This window comes from Apus apus, chromosome 3 (genome assembly GCF_020740795.1).
Source record: "Apus apus isolate bApuApu2 chromosome 3, bApuApu2.pri.cur, whole genome shotgun sequence".
Taxonomy (NCBI): Eukaryota; Metazoa; Chordata; class Aves; order Apodiformes; family Apodidae; genus Apus; species Apus apus.
In genome coordinates, this window is record NC_067284.1 from 106,396,364 (window position 1) to 106,413,053 (window position 16,690).

Sequence of the window (16,690 nt, forward strand, 5' to 3'; positions counted from 1 at the left end):
CACACACCCAACTTTTTACAGCCCGACACCCTTGTGCTTGCACAGAGCAGTGATGGGTGACCATCTCCTGGCTAGGCAGCAAGAGCTGCATCATCAGGCTTGGACACAGCCAAACACCTTCTGCCAATCCTTCCTGGTGATGGAGGCCGGATAATTTCTCCTTTCTGTATCCACAGCATAAGATCAATGAACCTTTGCTATGGCTCCTCCTGTGAATCACTTAAGAGAGGTAATAGTTAAACTGCTTCATAGGAAGTGGTTTTAAAAAGGCTCTGCTCTGCATAGGATGAGAGAGTTTGACACAGAGAAGGGGGGGGGGTGGAAATCAAGCATGTTCAGCATCTTAGGGATTAATCCTAGGCCTAGAGGCAGGATAATTACTGCCAGAAGGAATAAAAGTAACATAAATATAGGTTAACGCACAAAGGATCCCGTTTGCAAGGTTTTATGCATCACCAGCTCAAAAGTGGATTTGCAAATTTAATTATAGAAAGATTATAAAAGCAGGTAATACCCAAAGGGTTATTAAAATAATTTTACTACAGTGATGAGAACAAAACAAAATAACCCAAACATTTTAAATGAAGCAGGGCAGCCGACAGATCTCTTGAAGACCTTCCGCAGGATTCAGACCAGACTGGGCGCCGGGGATGCGCACGTGGCATCCGGCTAACGCAGCATCCGCCACGATCTTCCAGAAATGCCCTTTCCAAGGGAGAAGAGATAAGTCACTCTGACAGCTGTGCAATCTTCCAGTGCTGATTTACTTAAAAACTTTTTATAGAAGGTGCTCCTGGTGGCAGGAGCATGCAATGGTCTGGTCAAAGCCATGTTAAGATGGAAGAGGACACTTTCAAATTCACCTTTTCTGCACGGGTGACGTGAAAAGCCTGAATATGCTGGTTTCCATCAGGATTAATGGCACTCCTCTGCCAAGAACAGCCTTGGGGGTGGAGGACAGTTCATTAAATATCATCAGGAGGGATCTGGGTTCTACCCCACAACTGTGCTTAGTGAGCTGTTGCCAGTGAAGAAAGTGGCAATAGCATGTGCTGTCCAAGGAACTCGCTCAGAAAAGCAAGAATATTCTCTGCCATCCAGGCTGACATGATTGCCTCTTTCACCCTGCTAAAAACTGTCTGAAATGCGTATATATTTCCAAGTGTTCACACACACTCATTTACTGTAACACAGTTAATCCTGTAGATGATCTGAAAAAAAAATCCATCTCAATGTACACAGCATAATATTTAGGTTACCTATTGTACTCATCGTTTATCATCTTTCTGCTTATCCCTTCTCCCTTCTAGAAATGCTGCAGGACTTCTTCCTACTGGTGCTGTCTGCACTCCCTAAGAAAATTTAAATAATCCTGCAAGGTGTGAATAAAAGGTGAAGGCACAGGGCAGGAACAGAGATGAGAGTTAAATTCTGGGATCTCTCGGGCTTATTGTTAATACACACGTAGCCCTTAGTAACTTCAAATTTTAACTCTTGACCTATAAAACATTTTTTTTTGGTGTATAAAGCGTATTTCTGACCTCTCCAGTACTTTCTACTCTAAAAAGCAGTTCCTGAAACATCCCTGGGACTGATCTGGGTGCTAACCTAACACAGCTCTGAACAAGCTTTTGTCCAGCAAAACACACTGTCAATTTTAAATGCATCGCTTGCGTACTTAAAATAGATCATGTGGCTCAATGCTCTGCTGCTCTGCCCCGTGTGTGTAAGGAGAAAACATTCTGAGCACGCTGCCAACACTGCATGCTGCAAAAAAGGCACTTCAAAGCATCACAGACAAGTGTTTTTTAAGCCTGAAAACACACATTTATTAGAAAGAACAGAAGGTTTTACAAACTCATCATGCATAAAACACAGCGCATGCATAAAAAACTCAGGACTGACCATTTAAACTTTCCACTTTGCTGGAAAATAAGTGACGTGATCCTCTTCTTTGCCTCAATCAGCAATATTTCTGCACACATGGCTCTTTAACTTTGCTCCACACCAGTTGTTTTTGTGGGCTACAGATCCACACCAGCCACTACAAGCCCTTTGGCATGTAAATGTGTCGAACAGTTTGAAGACCTATCCACAAGCCACACACAGTTGCTTCTAAGACTGGGGTTAAAATAGATATAGTTTGACTAAGTGTGTAGTGAGCATAGAAAATAGCATGAGCACGTTAATGCTCCATATGCCTTTGAAAGCCATATACCAAGGAGCAGTGACATTATGTATATGGCACAGGATGAAATGGGATGCAGTAATGGAAATGCAAATTGAATCTCAGCATCGAGCAAGTACCTCTAAATCAGAGGCTGTGCCACACAACTGTTTGGCAGGAGTCATAAGAAGCCCAGTCTCCCGAGACATGTAAAACTGGATTAGACATGAACTTCAAAACCAGTATGAGGTGGAATAATCCTATGCTGGCAGAAAGGGATCAAAGCTAATTTCTCTAACTTGCCTAATCTTCTGCAGAGACTTCTGAACCCTAGATATATACCACTCTCCTTTGTAAAGTTCAGCAGTGGCTAACTGAACACAGAGCAAGGTAAATATCCCACAGAGCACAGTTACTTTTATAAGGCTTTTTTAAAGGAATCCTATGGCCAGGGACAGCAGGTCTGCAACAAAGGAAAAGCATCGTTACACAGGTCTATCCACTTGGTTACCGTCAGGGGGTCACCATCCAAATTGCATGACCTAAGTTCAGAAATTCCTGGATGCTTTTAGTTTTACATACATACACATTAGTATTTTTTAAATATTCTTTTTTTTCCCCTAACTTGGCTCATGCAATCCCTGAAACACAGCTGAAGGCAACTCTCACACTGTCCTAGCAGAGGACCGCGAGCACTCGGGCAGAGGATTGAGCGCTCTGCTGAACAGGGACAGACCTGTTCCCTCCACAGGAGGAAATTAAAAGGATGCTTCATTTCTCTGGCTGAGGGGTGAAATCCTGGCAACACAAAAGGAGCAGCAAAGCTCCCCACTCTAGTGCGTGGTGTTTGGGACTTCACCTGAGGCTCTGCAACCTTTAGCAATGTGAGATCCCACGGTTCCAGCACATACCGCTTCAGCCTTGCCTGCTAAGCAAAGGAGAGAGATTTCCCTCCTCCAGGTCATTCACAGCATAGCAGAAATCCTGCTAAACCTCAGGCTAAGGTGAGCTCCAGCTGACACAGCACTGCTGGTAAAGTAAATCCCCAACATCCCAGTTTCTTCCACGGAAGTTGGCTTCTTTGCTAAATGAAGCTGCATTTGGTCCACGTGTGTCATAGTTTTCATTGCACTTCTGATACTCATCAAGTTTGAACAACTCCTCAGCCAAAGCTTCTCCCTTTCCTCTGCTGTTTTCTGTGACAGCTCCTCCAGGTCTTTTTCTGCCTGGGGATGGTTTCATTTGCTCTGTTGCACATACAGTATTTGCATGTTTATATACATAGATGCACCTCACCTGGATCTGCTACGCTGATTTATAATTACAGCAATTAAAAAAAAACATAATACAACAACAACAACAACAACAAAAAATGCACTCCTTCCCAACATTAAATGAAACACAATGATCCAAGCACTGGAACGTCTCACCACGAATAAAAACTTTTCAGACCTAAAAAAAAAAGAAAAATAAAAAGAAAAAGAAAAAAGAAATAAAAAGAAAATAATTACATAAATAGTAATGTTCAAACATTAATCCATTATCAATCAATTAAAGCTTAAATGGTGAAATAAAAATTAAAATAATGCTTTAGACCTAAAGGAACTGAACCACTTAAACAAAAACCTGCTTCTAAGTACAACAGCAACATTTTTCCACTTGGTGTACTTTCATGTCCCCATTTATTGGAGGAAAAACATGCAGCAGAACTGGAGGCATATAGTATTTTCTTGACAAAATAAAACTAGGGGAGTTCTTGGCATCCCAACAGTACTTGCAGGGGTTTGGTTTTATACTTAGATGCACTATTTTTTAGTGAAATACAGCCAAGAAGAGGTGAGTTTCAGACCTGTCAGCAAGAAGTACAACAGTGAGAGACAGTTCCCTCTGGAAAATTAGCTTATTTGTGCCCAGACTTGTCTTTGGGGTTGGTGAGTGGCAGCTCGGGGAATCCACACCCCATCATGTGTGACACTCCAGTGGTACAGACCTGCTTTCTGTGTAGTACACAGCACTGCATCAAGAAGACCCATAAGGCACAGAAAGAGCAGCTACTGACAAAAGTATTTCCAATAATTTTAATTTCAAGAGAGGATTTTAACTTAAAAAAAGAGTATTTTTTTCCTTCTTCTCTATAAGGCCATTGCAACAGAGTGCTCTCCTAGGGATACTGGATGACTAGAAAGCACCTTGAACCATCAGCTGGTTTCCAGCATGCTCTACTCATGCCCATTAAAGCTGATGGTAGCAATGCCACAACTGGGCTCCCAACCCAAACCATGGGGTGCTCCTGTTATTGGCATGTAGAACTTTTTGTAAGGCTCCCCAGCCCTGAAGACCCCAAGCTGTTTAAGGATGTCTGCAACCATGGCTTTTGTGGAGATGGCATTGCACAAAAGCAAAAAATTAAATCCCTCCTGTGACTGGCAAAGGTCTCCCTTGCAAAAGCAGGATTCCATCAGATGGGTTTGATTAAAGTAAATTTGGATACACATCCCCCCTCTAGGACTACTGACCCCACAGATCAGATCCAGGACAAGGTGGTGCATGGGAATCAGCATACCAACTTCCCTGCTGCATTGCCAACACCCTCTGGCTGCTGCAGGGACAGTTTCATAGCTCTCAGTGAGGCATCACAGCTTATGCACCCAAGGAAAGACATTTTAGAGGATGTTTAGAGATTGCTCCTGCTGAGAGGGTGGCAGAGTTCATCCCACCAAACATTAGTTGCCAGAGAATCGTTTTGGTTGGAAAAGACCTTTAAGATCCTCAAGTCCAACCTTAACCCAGCACTGCCAAGGCCACCACTAAACCATACTCATCAGCACCTCATCTACATGTCTATTAAAACCCTGCAGGGATGGGGACTCCACCACTGCCCTGGACAGCCTGTGCCAGGGCCTGACATTCACCTTTTGGTGAATTAATTTTTCTCAACATCCAATCTAAACCTCCTTTGGCACAACTTGAGGCTGTTGACAATACTGTTGACTGAGATGGAGCCAAGACAAGTAGCTCAGTCTGGACATCTAACTTCTAGATAAATGAAATCAGCTGGAAAAAAAACAACAAACAACCCAGCAGGATAAAGTAACCACTGTGAAGCCTTTAAAAGAAATACTGTACAGGCAGATGCAAATAGAATCATGTAATAGTTTGGGTTGGACAGGGCCTTCAAAGGTCATCCAGTTCAACTCCCCTGCAGTGAGCAGGGCCATCTTCAATTAGATCAGGTTGCTCAGAGCCCCTGGTCTTGAATGTTTCCAGGGATGGGACCACCTCTCTGGGCAACCTGGGCCAGTGTTTCACCACTCCCACTATAAAAAACTTCTTCCTAATACCTAGTCTAAATGTAGTCTGAATTGTATTAGTAAATATACCTTATACTGGGACAAGAATAGGGCTATTCAGTTTGGGATGACACATTCTTCCACACTATAGGTGCAACATGAGTTGTGCTGGTAAAAGCAGAGTGCTAACAGATAAACCCAGAACTTCTCCAGCAGAATATACTCTGCTTTTCAAGTGTGAATCAACCCTTACACTGTCATTTAAAAATATCTTGTTGCATAAAAAAACACCAAAAAATTAAGTACAAAACGGCTAGATCACATCAAATCACAATTATCCATAAGGGGATACATTCTATCATACACATATCTTCGCCCTGTTAATTATTAATTTAAATGGACACATTTAAAAAGACATATAAGTATAACACGGTTAAGCACCTTTTGCTAGAAGACAGCAACTCCTGTTAGTGAGTAAGAAAGGAACAGCTACAGAGGAGAGCAGAATGAGGCATTTCATGCAAGGAGCAGTCCAAGAATAAGAAAAATACATAGCACAGTAACCTGATAAAGTACACTTTTCTGATACAGACATAGAACTCTCACATGTACATACTTATATGTATTCAGTGTGGCTCTTCTAAACTCATTCCTTTTTACAGGACTTTTTTTTTTAAATCCAAGCTACTTAGCATGATATATTGTTGTCTTCCAGAAATGTAAGATTATTCAGTTTGAACAGATTCCTCTAGTGAGTATGGAGTAACACTATGCTAAAACATACTCCATTTGAAACAAGCACTGATTTAGCTGCAACTCACACCAGACAGCTTTAGCTGCACGTGTCTATCACTTAAAAATGTGAAGAAAGCTCTTTCAAAAGCTTCACGTACACATGCTAAATATATCTTGTGCCAAACACAGCAAATACTCTCTGTAATAAATCAATCTGTAAAGTTTTTTTGCCTTCCTTAAGTTCCAGCTTCAAGGAGTACTTGGCTACACTCTCAGACATACACTCAGCTATGAAGTGAAACATCAACCTAAGCACATGCCTTACTTGTTTCCTCCACTGCTGTTAATCTACAGACATATTTGCTGCATTTGCCAATTATCTGTCCCTACAAATCTTCACAGCATTCTTCAACACAGGGGTTTTTGCTTGGTAAAATGCTGCCTAACCTCCCCCCTACTCCCAAAGCACTGGTTTTCAGGGAGTTCTCAGGACTATACGCAAAAGCAAACCCCACAGGAAAGGAAAGAGAAGCTGTGCAGTGCAACAGTAGTTGTGCCTGAAGAAAAAAGAAACAGAAGAATGCCAGCACAACAGAAGCCTTTCTTTTTCTCATTACCATTTTGTTGGGAGTTTTTCAGGGTGTCGATCTCCTACAGCACCTTCTATGATGGAATCAGATGATGTCCAAATAACCCCAACTCAGCCTTAACGCTTCATGTCTCTCAAGCTAAAAATAAAGACACACATGGATGATTATGATATGTCACACACAAGAAACTGAAAATAATGTTTTGTTTCAGGATTCTGGATTACCATGAATTGTGAAAAAATAAAATAATCAAAAGGCAAAAATGTTTTAACTTGAAAGTATGGATATAATGTAAATAAATTAATTTATATGTTGGAATAATAAATGGCTTGTCAATGGAATAACATAAATAGCAGGTAAAAATGTATTATGTTTCTAACAGATGATAGAAATGAACAGAAATGGACTACACATTTCCCACGGTGTATTCCTGACTTAGGATAAAGGCATTTTACCAGTTACACAGCTGCAATTAAGATAATCTCAGTCACAAACAACAGCGTTGCATGGGGGAGAGGGATTATCAGTGGTTTATTTGTCAAACTGAATTACCTGTGGTATGTGTGTGCAGAAGTACCAGCTTAAACATTCAAACAAATTGCCTCCAAGAAAAGTCATCTTTATTTTCATTGTCCTCAATTTCACGGCCAGGCCAACAACATGTAACGTATGCACGTCAGCACAGCCAGCACTTGGAGGAATCCATACTGACATGACAAGAACTAATCCTATTATTTCCTTTCCGGCATCTGAATAGGCATTTTCCAAGTACTGCTTCTTATTGTAAGTTTAACCCACGTGTTAATTCTCTTACTGAGATCTCAAGCTGCTTTCTCTAAAAACGGGGATTTAGGGGAGTAAAATCCCTTCTATTCAATTTCGTACTTAAGAGACAAACCTTTCAAAATTGCAGACTGTTTGCCTTAAAAAAAAACACACTTCTCCTTCCAAGGCATTGGAAAATATCTCTAAAGCCACCTTAAGCAAGTAGAAAATAAGTTTTTAGTACACCTCAAGTTTAAACCTGACAGCAGTTTGGGCAGCTGCCTTTCAGTGAGAATTAGGACTGCAGAGAAACATCACAGAAAGGTTTTTCAGAATTATTTTAGTGACAATTCAATGAGTGAACAATCAAGTGATGCTCCATTACAGTGAATTATTTCCTAGGACTCCAATCCTCCTCCAACAAACTGCAATATTCAGAGGTGACCAGCTTGGACAAGGCATACTCCTTGGAGTCATTTCCCTTGGCTGAAAAAATGTTAAGCACATGGTGCGTGGGGGAGTTTTCCTTTCTGTAATCAAATATTAAAATATGAAGCACAATGAAAACAAACAACTTACTCCACACACACACTTTTTGTGCTTTCCAGCAAAGCCACAACAGCAGATTTGCTGTGGGTATGCAGGAACTTATAGGTAGCATATTAAATATTGATTAAAAATAAATCCAAATAATTAGGCTTAAATTTTAATACCCATGTACTTTTCTCTATAATTCATCATGAACGGAATTTTATAAGGTTCCATGAGAGGCTCTGGGTTTAATTTTAATTATGCATTTATTACATAATTCACCAAATTCAGTAATGTGCAATGAGTCTCCCAGCCATTCAAGTGAGTAACAAGATCTATCAGCCCAGTTTGTCACACAACAAACAGGATTCAGAGCTGTTATAAAGGCGGGTGATGAAAGATACATGGAGGGAGGGAAGAACCAGCAGCAGCTTTATTCCCATGTAATAATGCTAATAATATGCAAATAATTCCCCATCTTAATGAATACTTCAGATGAATGCCACATTCAAAACGGAGGCTGCACGCAGCTCAGCTGCTCTGAGTTTTCAAAGCTCTTTTGAAGCCACGAGGTATGACTGCTCGTATCACTGAGCATCCATCCACTTCAACCTGACTGAAAAGATGCTGCCCCATAGCAGAAAATACCTAAGGTCCTCAAGCTCCTTTATAAAGAGTGACAACCACGTCAAAGCCACCTTAAAAATATGCATTATTTTCCAAATATGCAGGGAACCACACATACCTCTAGGGATCTAAATCTGGCCTCTGGAGCACAGTTCTCAGGGAGCATACACGAGCATCTTCAATGCCCAAATCTCCATTGGACTGGGACTTACTCTCCTAAATACTTCTGGTGACTTTTCAAATTTTCAAAATCCCAGTATCCCAGCAGAAGCAATCTTCAAGATAATTAGTGTTTATAGGGGTTTTATAGAGTTATAGGGAAGAGACAATGAGGTCCCATGGAAGATACAAGCCTAAAATCAATTTAAACCCACCAAAGATCACACTGATGCTGAGTGGAGGTGGTGGATTCTCCTCCTTTCTCATTCTTGGAGAAAGGCTACAGTGTGAAGCTCTCCTTTCTTGGGCACTGAAGAATCTGTACAGAAACCATAAAAATTACTTCCACAGGCCTACAATACCCTCCTGTGGCCCAGAGCAAATGACCGTGAGACACAAGCCACAGAGACACCAGGCTTCATTAGGTCTGGCACTCAAAGCACTGCTCCTGAGACATACAAACTGTAAGACAAAACAAGCCTTTACCAATCTCTATCCTCAGAAATCCTCAGGTCCAATGCTATCATATGACTTCACTCTGAGATTGCTGGTGCTTCAATATTCAGTATTTTGCTTATTTTGACTTCAAACACAGAGGACAATCTGCTGCTTTTACTGTCAGTTGGGACCAGCAGAGAGGGGATTTTTTCAACAGCTGATCCACCATCAGCTGAGCTCCTCACTCACTGAACCCAGAGTACACTTTCTGAACTAAAAAAGAAACTCATTCCTCATCTTTCACTTAAAGGATGCTTTTAGACACCAGATGACAGTGTTCTGCAAGGATACTTAACTGCAAAATACCCAAGTTGCTGCAGGAAAGAGATAATCTGAGCCAAGAAAGACCCAGAGACTGTATTGCACCCACTGAAAAGCATCGCTTCAAAGAAATCCAGACAGCATGTCCTCATAGCCCAGACAGCAACCAGTGTACTGGTCAGCAGAATTACTCAGGAAAGACACCATCCAAGTCTGAAATAAGTCTCTTCATTGCTCCTCTCCCATGTATGCCATGAGCATCACATGGGTGAAGAGGTGGCAGCCTCACCTACCTCTGAAACAGTCTGATCTAGGAAAAAATACAGCACTGCCTGTGAGGGCAACATTAAATTCTTCAGCCTCCCAGTGATATAAAAGATTTTTTATAGCCTGTGAAGGTTCTGATTCTTCCCCAAATCAGCACTGAGTAGATCCAAGCATGCAAAGGAAAACAAGCAGGAACAAGTCTTGCAGCAGGGATTGTTTCAATCTGCTCATTGCTTAAGAACCAAATAAAACAGAAGAAAGTGGACAAATAAGCAACCAGAGACATCACATCTAAGCTACCAGGTGGATGAACATCACTTAATAAGGCAGTTTTGTGGGCAGCACCAGAGCTGGAGACCTTTACTCTGGCCTCTGCAATCACCACTTGGAAGCACTTTGTTGACACAATAGAACATGGCTCGATTTCAAGCACCGCTGAGGTTGAGTAATTTCAAACATCTTTTAATGCTTGTAGATAGTCCAGAGGGAAGTTGGCTGAAAAGATTTCCAAGGCAGCCACGTGAAAATAGATACAAAACTCTTTAAATCATTACAGTGCCAGGCAGGAGGGAAGAACAGAGACCAAACAGGGAAAGGGGGAAAGGTGAGGATCCAGACTTCCAGCTAAACTGCTTAAAGCATTTATTTATGTCCAGTGCCTCCATTACAACTTTACAGGATGCCTGAGGGAGCAGTAACAGACCAATTCCATCAAGCAGATTGGTACTTCAGAAGTAAGATTTTAAGTGTAATCTGTACTCTTCTTTCTTCTCACAGAATGAATACTCACATTGGAGGTAGGTCATTCTCCTGTTTTCTTCTGGGTAGCAAAAATATTGCATGAGAAATCAGTTAAGATGTTAATACAGCTGGACTTAACCAGAATATTACACACTGAGGCAGTGGCACTTCTAATGAAAATCTGAGAAAGGTTAAACCTGGGTCAGAAACAAAGCATGTCAGGGAAAATGGGCAAACAGATTTAGCTACAGAGCTTCTCCTAAACTCATGAGGTAAGAGAGAGCCCTTTGAAAGTCTTAATTAAATACACAAAGGACAAAATTAGCTGCTCAGTGTTACTGTTAGTATATTACAGCATCTTCTGGAGGGTGACCCAGCAACAGGACTACCTTTTGCTAAGTGGTGGTCAAGTGTGTTAGAAAGACATTTGGGAAAACATGTGGGGAAGCCAAGGCACGGGAATATAAAGGATGTCCAGCATATCTGTATCACGTAAATCAAATCCATGTCTTAAATCAGGTTATTTGGATACACAAAAGTAATGTAAGAGGAGCAAAAAGGCCTTTCAGATATAGCTGGTTGCTGAAACCCTCAATTCTGAACAAAATTTTTCTCCAGTCCCCTGGCATTACCTTGCTGCTGAGGTCAAGCCAGCATCCCAGAAAGGAATTTCAGGACAACAAACAGTAATAACACAACAGCACTTACTGTTTTGTGGGGTTTTTTGGTGACTCATGAGGATTCAGAATAAGGAAATCTGTCTCAAGAACTTCCAGAGAAATACACCTATTTCTGGCTACCACATTAAAACTACGCTCCTCTGCAAACCTGTCAAAGCCACTAACTCATCACTCCCACTCCGGTTTGTGCCCCTGAAGTGAGCCAAGCAGTAAAAGATGTCAGGGTGAAAAGTAACACACACCTCCTGCAACAGGGAAACATGATGGTGCTGGAGAATCTGCACTATATGAGGTGAAAAGCTACTTGAATCTTCCTGACATCCCTGATTTCTTACTGTCCTGGTGAACCCACTGTGTGAGCAGAGTTATGCTCTGCGCTGGTGTCCGGCTGCTCCGGCTGGCAGAATTTAAATCTGGCAACAGTGGAACATCTCTTGCTTCATCTGCCACTTCTCAGTGCCTCTGGCAACATCACATTTAGAGCTTCAGAGGAAAGCAAAGCTAAATCCTTCCTAACCATTCACAGCAACGCAACCACCGTGCTTTCATCGGGAGATGATTCATCCCCGTGGATAGATCCACATGCCACCCTAAGTGAGATCACAACAGTTTACCTTGTTCCCCCATAAGTTAAAACTACTCTCCTAGCACCGTATGGTGCTGTGGTTTATGGGTATTCAATGGGTGAAGAACAAAAAAGGGTGGGCATGAAAATAAAGGCCCTCTCCCACATCACAGAGAATCACAGAATATTAGGGGTTGGAAGGGACCTCTGGAGATAATTTAGTCCAACCCCCTGCCAGATTCACCTAGAGCAGGTTGCACAGGATGGTCTCCAGGTGGGTTTTGCTTGTCTCCAGATATGGAGACTCCACAACTGCTCTGGGCAGCTTGTTCCAGTGCTCTGCCACCCTCTAAGTAGTTTGTTCATGTTTAGATGGAACTTCCTATGTTCAAGTTTGTGCCCATTACCTCTTGTCCTGTCACTAGGCACCACTGTAAAAAGACTGGCCCCATCCTCGTGACAAGCACCCTTCCAGTATTTATAAAATTTCTAAGATTCCACCTCAGTCTTTTCCAGACTAAAAAAACCCAAGTCCCTCAGCCTTCCTCATAAGAGATATGTCATCTGACAGAAGAGAGCCAGCCTCAGAGGCCACTGCATATAATGGGCACCAGTGGCTGCTGAAGATACTCCTCCTTAGCGTGTGCTGATACCCTGATACCTAGATATCTGACCCCAGAACCATTGCCTAAAGGAAGATTTTTCCTCTATGTGGCCAGACAGAGCTACTCCACCAAGCCCCTATTAATTTGCCATTTGTTTATACCCAGCCAAGGTAAAGACTAAACCAGCACCTCTGTAGTTTTGTAACAGATGCTTTAGACTTCCTAGACAGACAGACTGCAAGTGCTGCCCTGCTGGGACACTGCACTCCACATCAACAGCACATTAAGGGGGTGGCAATCCCAGGATCAGCTGTGTGAGCACTATCAATAAACAGCTATTTTTCAAGCTTGATTTCTCCAAACTCTCATCATTTTCCATTTCGATGTGGATTCTTACCATGAGCAAACTCATTACTGCCCAGCTAACTTTGTCTCTCCGGCCCAGACACCACATTTGTTCACACAAGACTGCAACATATGGATTTTTCCTTCAAAAAATGAAGAGTGTCAGCATTTTTGTATCATTCTTCTGCAGTAAAAGCGATCAGTTGGTGCCTGAGGTGAAGAGATGGTTCCACACAGCACACCCACCCCATACAGCAGCTCCACTGACAGCCAGGACAGGATCCTCCAAGCACCCAAAATTTCCTTGTGTTACTACTTAAGCCTTTTCTTTACAAAAAAAGCAGTCTGCCTTTAAATCAAGAAAGTAGAATTTATCTCCCTTGGCCCACAGAGGACCGAAGATGCCAGCAAAACACTATCCCAGGCCCAAGTAGCCCCAGCATGCTTTTACATCAAGATGCACTTGATACTTTTGTTGAGTCCATGCAGGACCAAACTGAAAACCCACCCACCACAAGCATGGTGTGGGTGGGTTATTTAACTGCTCCCTTCCAAACGCAGAAGCACATTTTGTTAGAACTCTGCTTTGTCAGACCACAGTGAAGACACAGATCAGTCTGGCAGGCAGAAAACGTTGATGATCTTTAAGATCCCTTCCAACCCAAACTATTCTATGATTCTGTAAAAAGCAGTTTTTCAATGTGTTGTGAAGGTTGACAGAGCTGGGATAGCAGAAAGGATCCCTCACATGTTCAGGCAGTGTCAGGCTCTGCAGCAGCTCTCCATTGCCTGAATGTAAACTAGTCTCAACTGATTTTCACTAATTCCTTCAAAGGCTCTCTTACAATCATCTCAACAGATTACACAGTAAATACGCTTTAAGAAAGCCCTCCCTAACACCAGCAAGGCTATTCAAAAAAATAAGGCTTAATTGGTTGACCTCTGATTATCTCAAGCATTTCACCCATCTGTATCCAACAGACAAATTCCAGCCTCAAACAGCACTTTGTTAAGGTTTTGCAACTGGATGTTAATAATTACAAAACTACTTGATGCCTTAAATGAACTGGCAGCATGAAAGCATCCAACTGTCCTAAAAAAACTCATGAGTGCCACAAGGGCATTTAAGTGTCAAGCCCTGCACTTGGGCCACAACAACCCCAGCTGCCCTGAGGAAAAGGACCTGGGGGTGTTGGTAAACAGCAGCTGAACATGAAGTTGCTTCCTCTGGTCCTATCACTTGTTACCTGGGAGAAGAGACCAGGCCCCCTCCCCCCCACTTCCTTTCAAGTAGCTGTAGGGAGTGAGAAGGTCTCCCATCAGCCTCCTTTTCTCCAGGCTGAACAACCCAAATTCTCTCAGCCACAGGACTTGTACTGTTGGCCATTCACCAGCTCCATTGCCCTCCCCTGGACTTTCTCCAGCCACTCAGTAGTGAGAGGCCTAAAACCAACCCCAGGATTCAAAGTGCAGCCTCACCAGTGCTGAGTACAAATTCATTCTGCCATCAAATAATACATAAGAGGAGCTGGTGGTGGCAACAAGTTACAGCTTTTTCTATGATAAGCTTATTTTCAAGTCTTCAGTTTGTTGGGGGCCCAGTGCTGATGCCCAAGAAAGCTGTGTGTGCACCATGCACCACAGGCTTTCAAGCCACTGCCCACCCTCCTGTAGACTCAGAGAGCAATTCTACCTACCCCCAGTCTCTAAAAATTGTGTTTCACCCTTTCCAGCCCAGTATGCATGCTATTTAACATCTGCTATAGACACTATAAGCAGCTTCTGCATTTGAAGACTTTCCACTGAGTGCAAATTACAAGTTAGGTCTCTTTAGGACAAAATCTGTCTCACTGGGCATTTTAAGATACCCAGGGAGCTCCTGATCCTAGCAGGGGCTGGAAATTGTTTCAATTACAAAAGGAAAAAAAATGCACAAATCCATTTCAAACAAAGGGGAAGATGGAGCAGGAGTCTTCAAATGGATGTAGCTTTGCTAGAAACAGGAAAAAAATCACAGGAAGAGGAAATCACAAAACATCAATTTGGGAAACAAAATATCTGCAAGAGGCTGATTATGGCCTTGATGAGCATTCCCAGCTCAGGGCTGAAGCAAAAGAAGCATCAGTGAGGAAGGCCATCCCTGGGAAGAGCTGAAGCAAGGTAGGTGCTGCAACAGTTTGCTGCTTTCCAAGAGAGCAGAGCTACAGGGACCCTTCACACATCTATTATCCGTGAGGAGAGAGCGCAGAGCATCCTCTTGCCAGTGGAAATGAATCTTGGCTCAGGAGCGAGACAGCCCTGTTAGAGTGGAGGAAGCGCCTCTATCCAATTACACTGCCTTAATGAGTCTAAGAATAGATGAATATTTTATCTGTTTTCACCCTGAATATTTGGAGGGTTTTTAATTTCAGGTGGAAAGGCGGATGCAAATTCACGGCAACGGTAGGCTGGAGCATCCGGCTGGTACAAAAAGCGCCATGGACCTGGCCCAGCACCTCTGAATCCCTGTGGTGTAGCTGGACCATGGACACAGAGACCCACGTGAGATGCCACCAGCAGTACAAGGTCAGCTGCAGTTCTGAGATTATAGAATAACAGAATCACTTAGGTTGAAAAAGACCTTTAAGATCATCGAGTTCAATAATTAACCCTACTCTGCCCTGTCCAGCACTAAGCCATATTCCCAAGCGCCACATCCAGACAACTCTTAAACACATCCAGGGATGGTGACTCAACCACCTCCCTGGGCAGCCTGTTTCAATGTCTGACAAACCCTTCAGTTAAAAAAGTTCTTCCTAATATCTAGCCTAAACCTCCCCTGCTGTAGCTTGAGGCCATTCCCTCTTGTTCTACCACCAGTTACTTGCGAGAAGAGACGAGCATCTACCTCTTTACAGTGTCTTTTCAGGTAGTTGTAGAGGGTGATGAGGTCTCCTCTCAGCCTCCTTTTCTTCAGACTAAATAACCCCAGATACCTTCTTTTGGGGAGAATGGGACTGAGGGTGATTTGGTGCAGCTGTAACCAACTCCTGGGTTTACACAACAAAATTCTCTGTTCATGATCTGTCCTCCTGCAAAGAAACCTCATGATACAACAGAACATCCACTCCTTTCTGCAGAAGGATGTGGAAGTAATGGCTCAACATGCTCCTTTGTACACCCACTGATCTGGATCTTCTGCTGACAGCTCTTCCTGCAGGGTGGTAGGGCATAACCTGAGCTAAGACATAGTAATCAATTTGGGAGCATATACTGGTTTACTTCATCTCCCTGGGCAAAATCTCTCACTCCATCTTGAATTAAATCTAAGCATGAAGCAAAAGTGGCTGCATTTGTGTAGTGATACATGAAAGTGTCTGTAAAACATTTTAGGATCCTTCAGGAAAAATGCTAACTATCTGTTCTGTAATTCAATGTATGTTAATATATTCACCACAGATTTCAACTCTCCAATTGCACAAGAAAAAAAACCAAGATCAGACCTTGCTGAAACATTATGATGCCCAGGGATGAAAATGGTCCAGGGTCTCAGAATATTCAAACAAGTTTTGTATGGGGTGTCATGAAAGAACCCTTTACAATGGAGACATGGGGTACAGTAAGGAGCTCTAAACTCCAACAGTGACAGACACACCAGGCTTGACCTGCAAGTACAGAAGCCACAAGCCAGATGCTGTTCCACATTTCTGTGGCTCCAAGATCAAAACCAAAGTGCCTCAGTCCCCATACAGCAGTGTTCCTATGCTGCTTACCAGGCAGAGAGACAGGTTAAGCATCTTTCTGCTTATTTTTCACTGTGTCCTCTTCTAAAAAGCTGTACTTAAGGTGCTTATATCCACCAGCAGCTTTTGCCTGATGTGACCT

The 16,690-nt window shown here is 42.6% G+C and overlaps 2 protein-coding genes across 4 annotated transcripts in view; both read right to left on the reverse strand.

Moving 5' to 3' along the window:
* Positions 1 to 16,690, reverse strand: part of LOC127382597 (gallinacin-13-like) — a 592,294-nt gene that overhangs the window by 135,323 nt on the left and 440,281 nt on the right. The gene's annotated exons all lie outside the window — the stretch shown is intronic.
* Positions 1 to 16,690, reverse strand: part of XKR6 (XK related 6) — a 182,703-nt gene that overhangs the window by 128,815 nt on the left and 37,198 nt on the right. Inside the window, exons 2-3 of one of the 2 annotated variants that reach the window (XR_007888993.1) lie at positions 6,810 to 6,920; positions 1,805 to 3,619 (exon numbers count right to left, since the gene is read on the reverse strand). The exons of the other annotated variant lie outside the window; for it this stretch is intronic. The gene's annotated coding sequence lies outside the window, so the exon portion shown is untranslated. Of the gene's footprint in view, positions 1 to 1,804; positions 3,620 to 6,809; positions 6,921 to 16,690 lie in introns of those variants that run through there. 2 annotated transcript variants of the gene reach the window in all.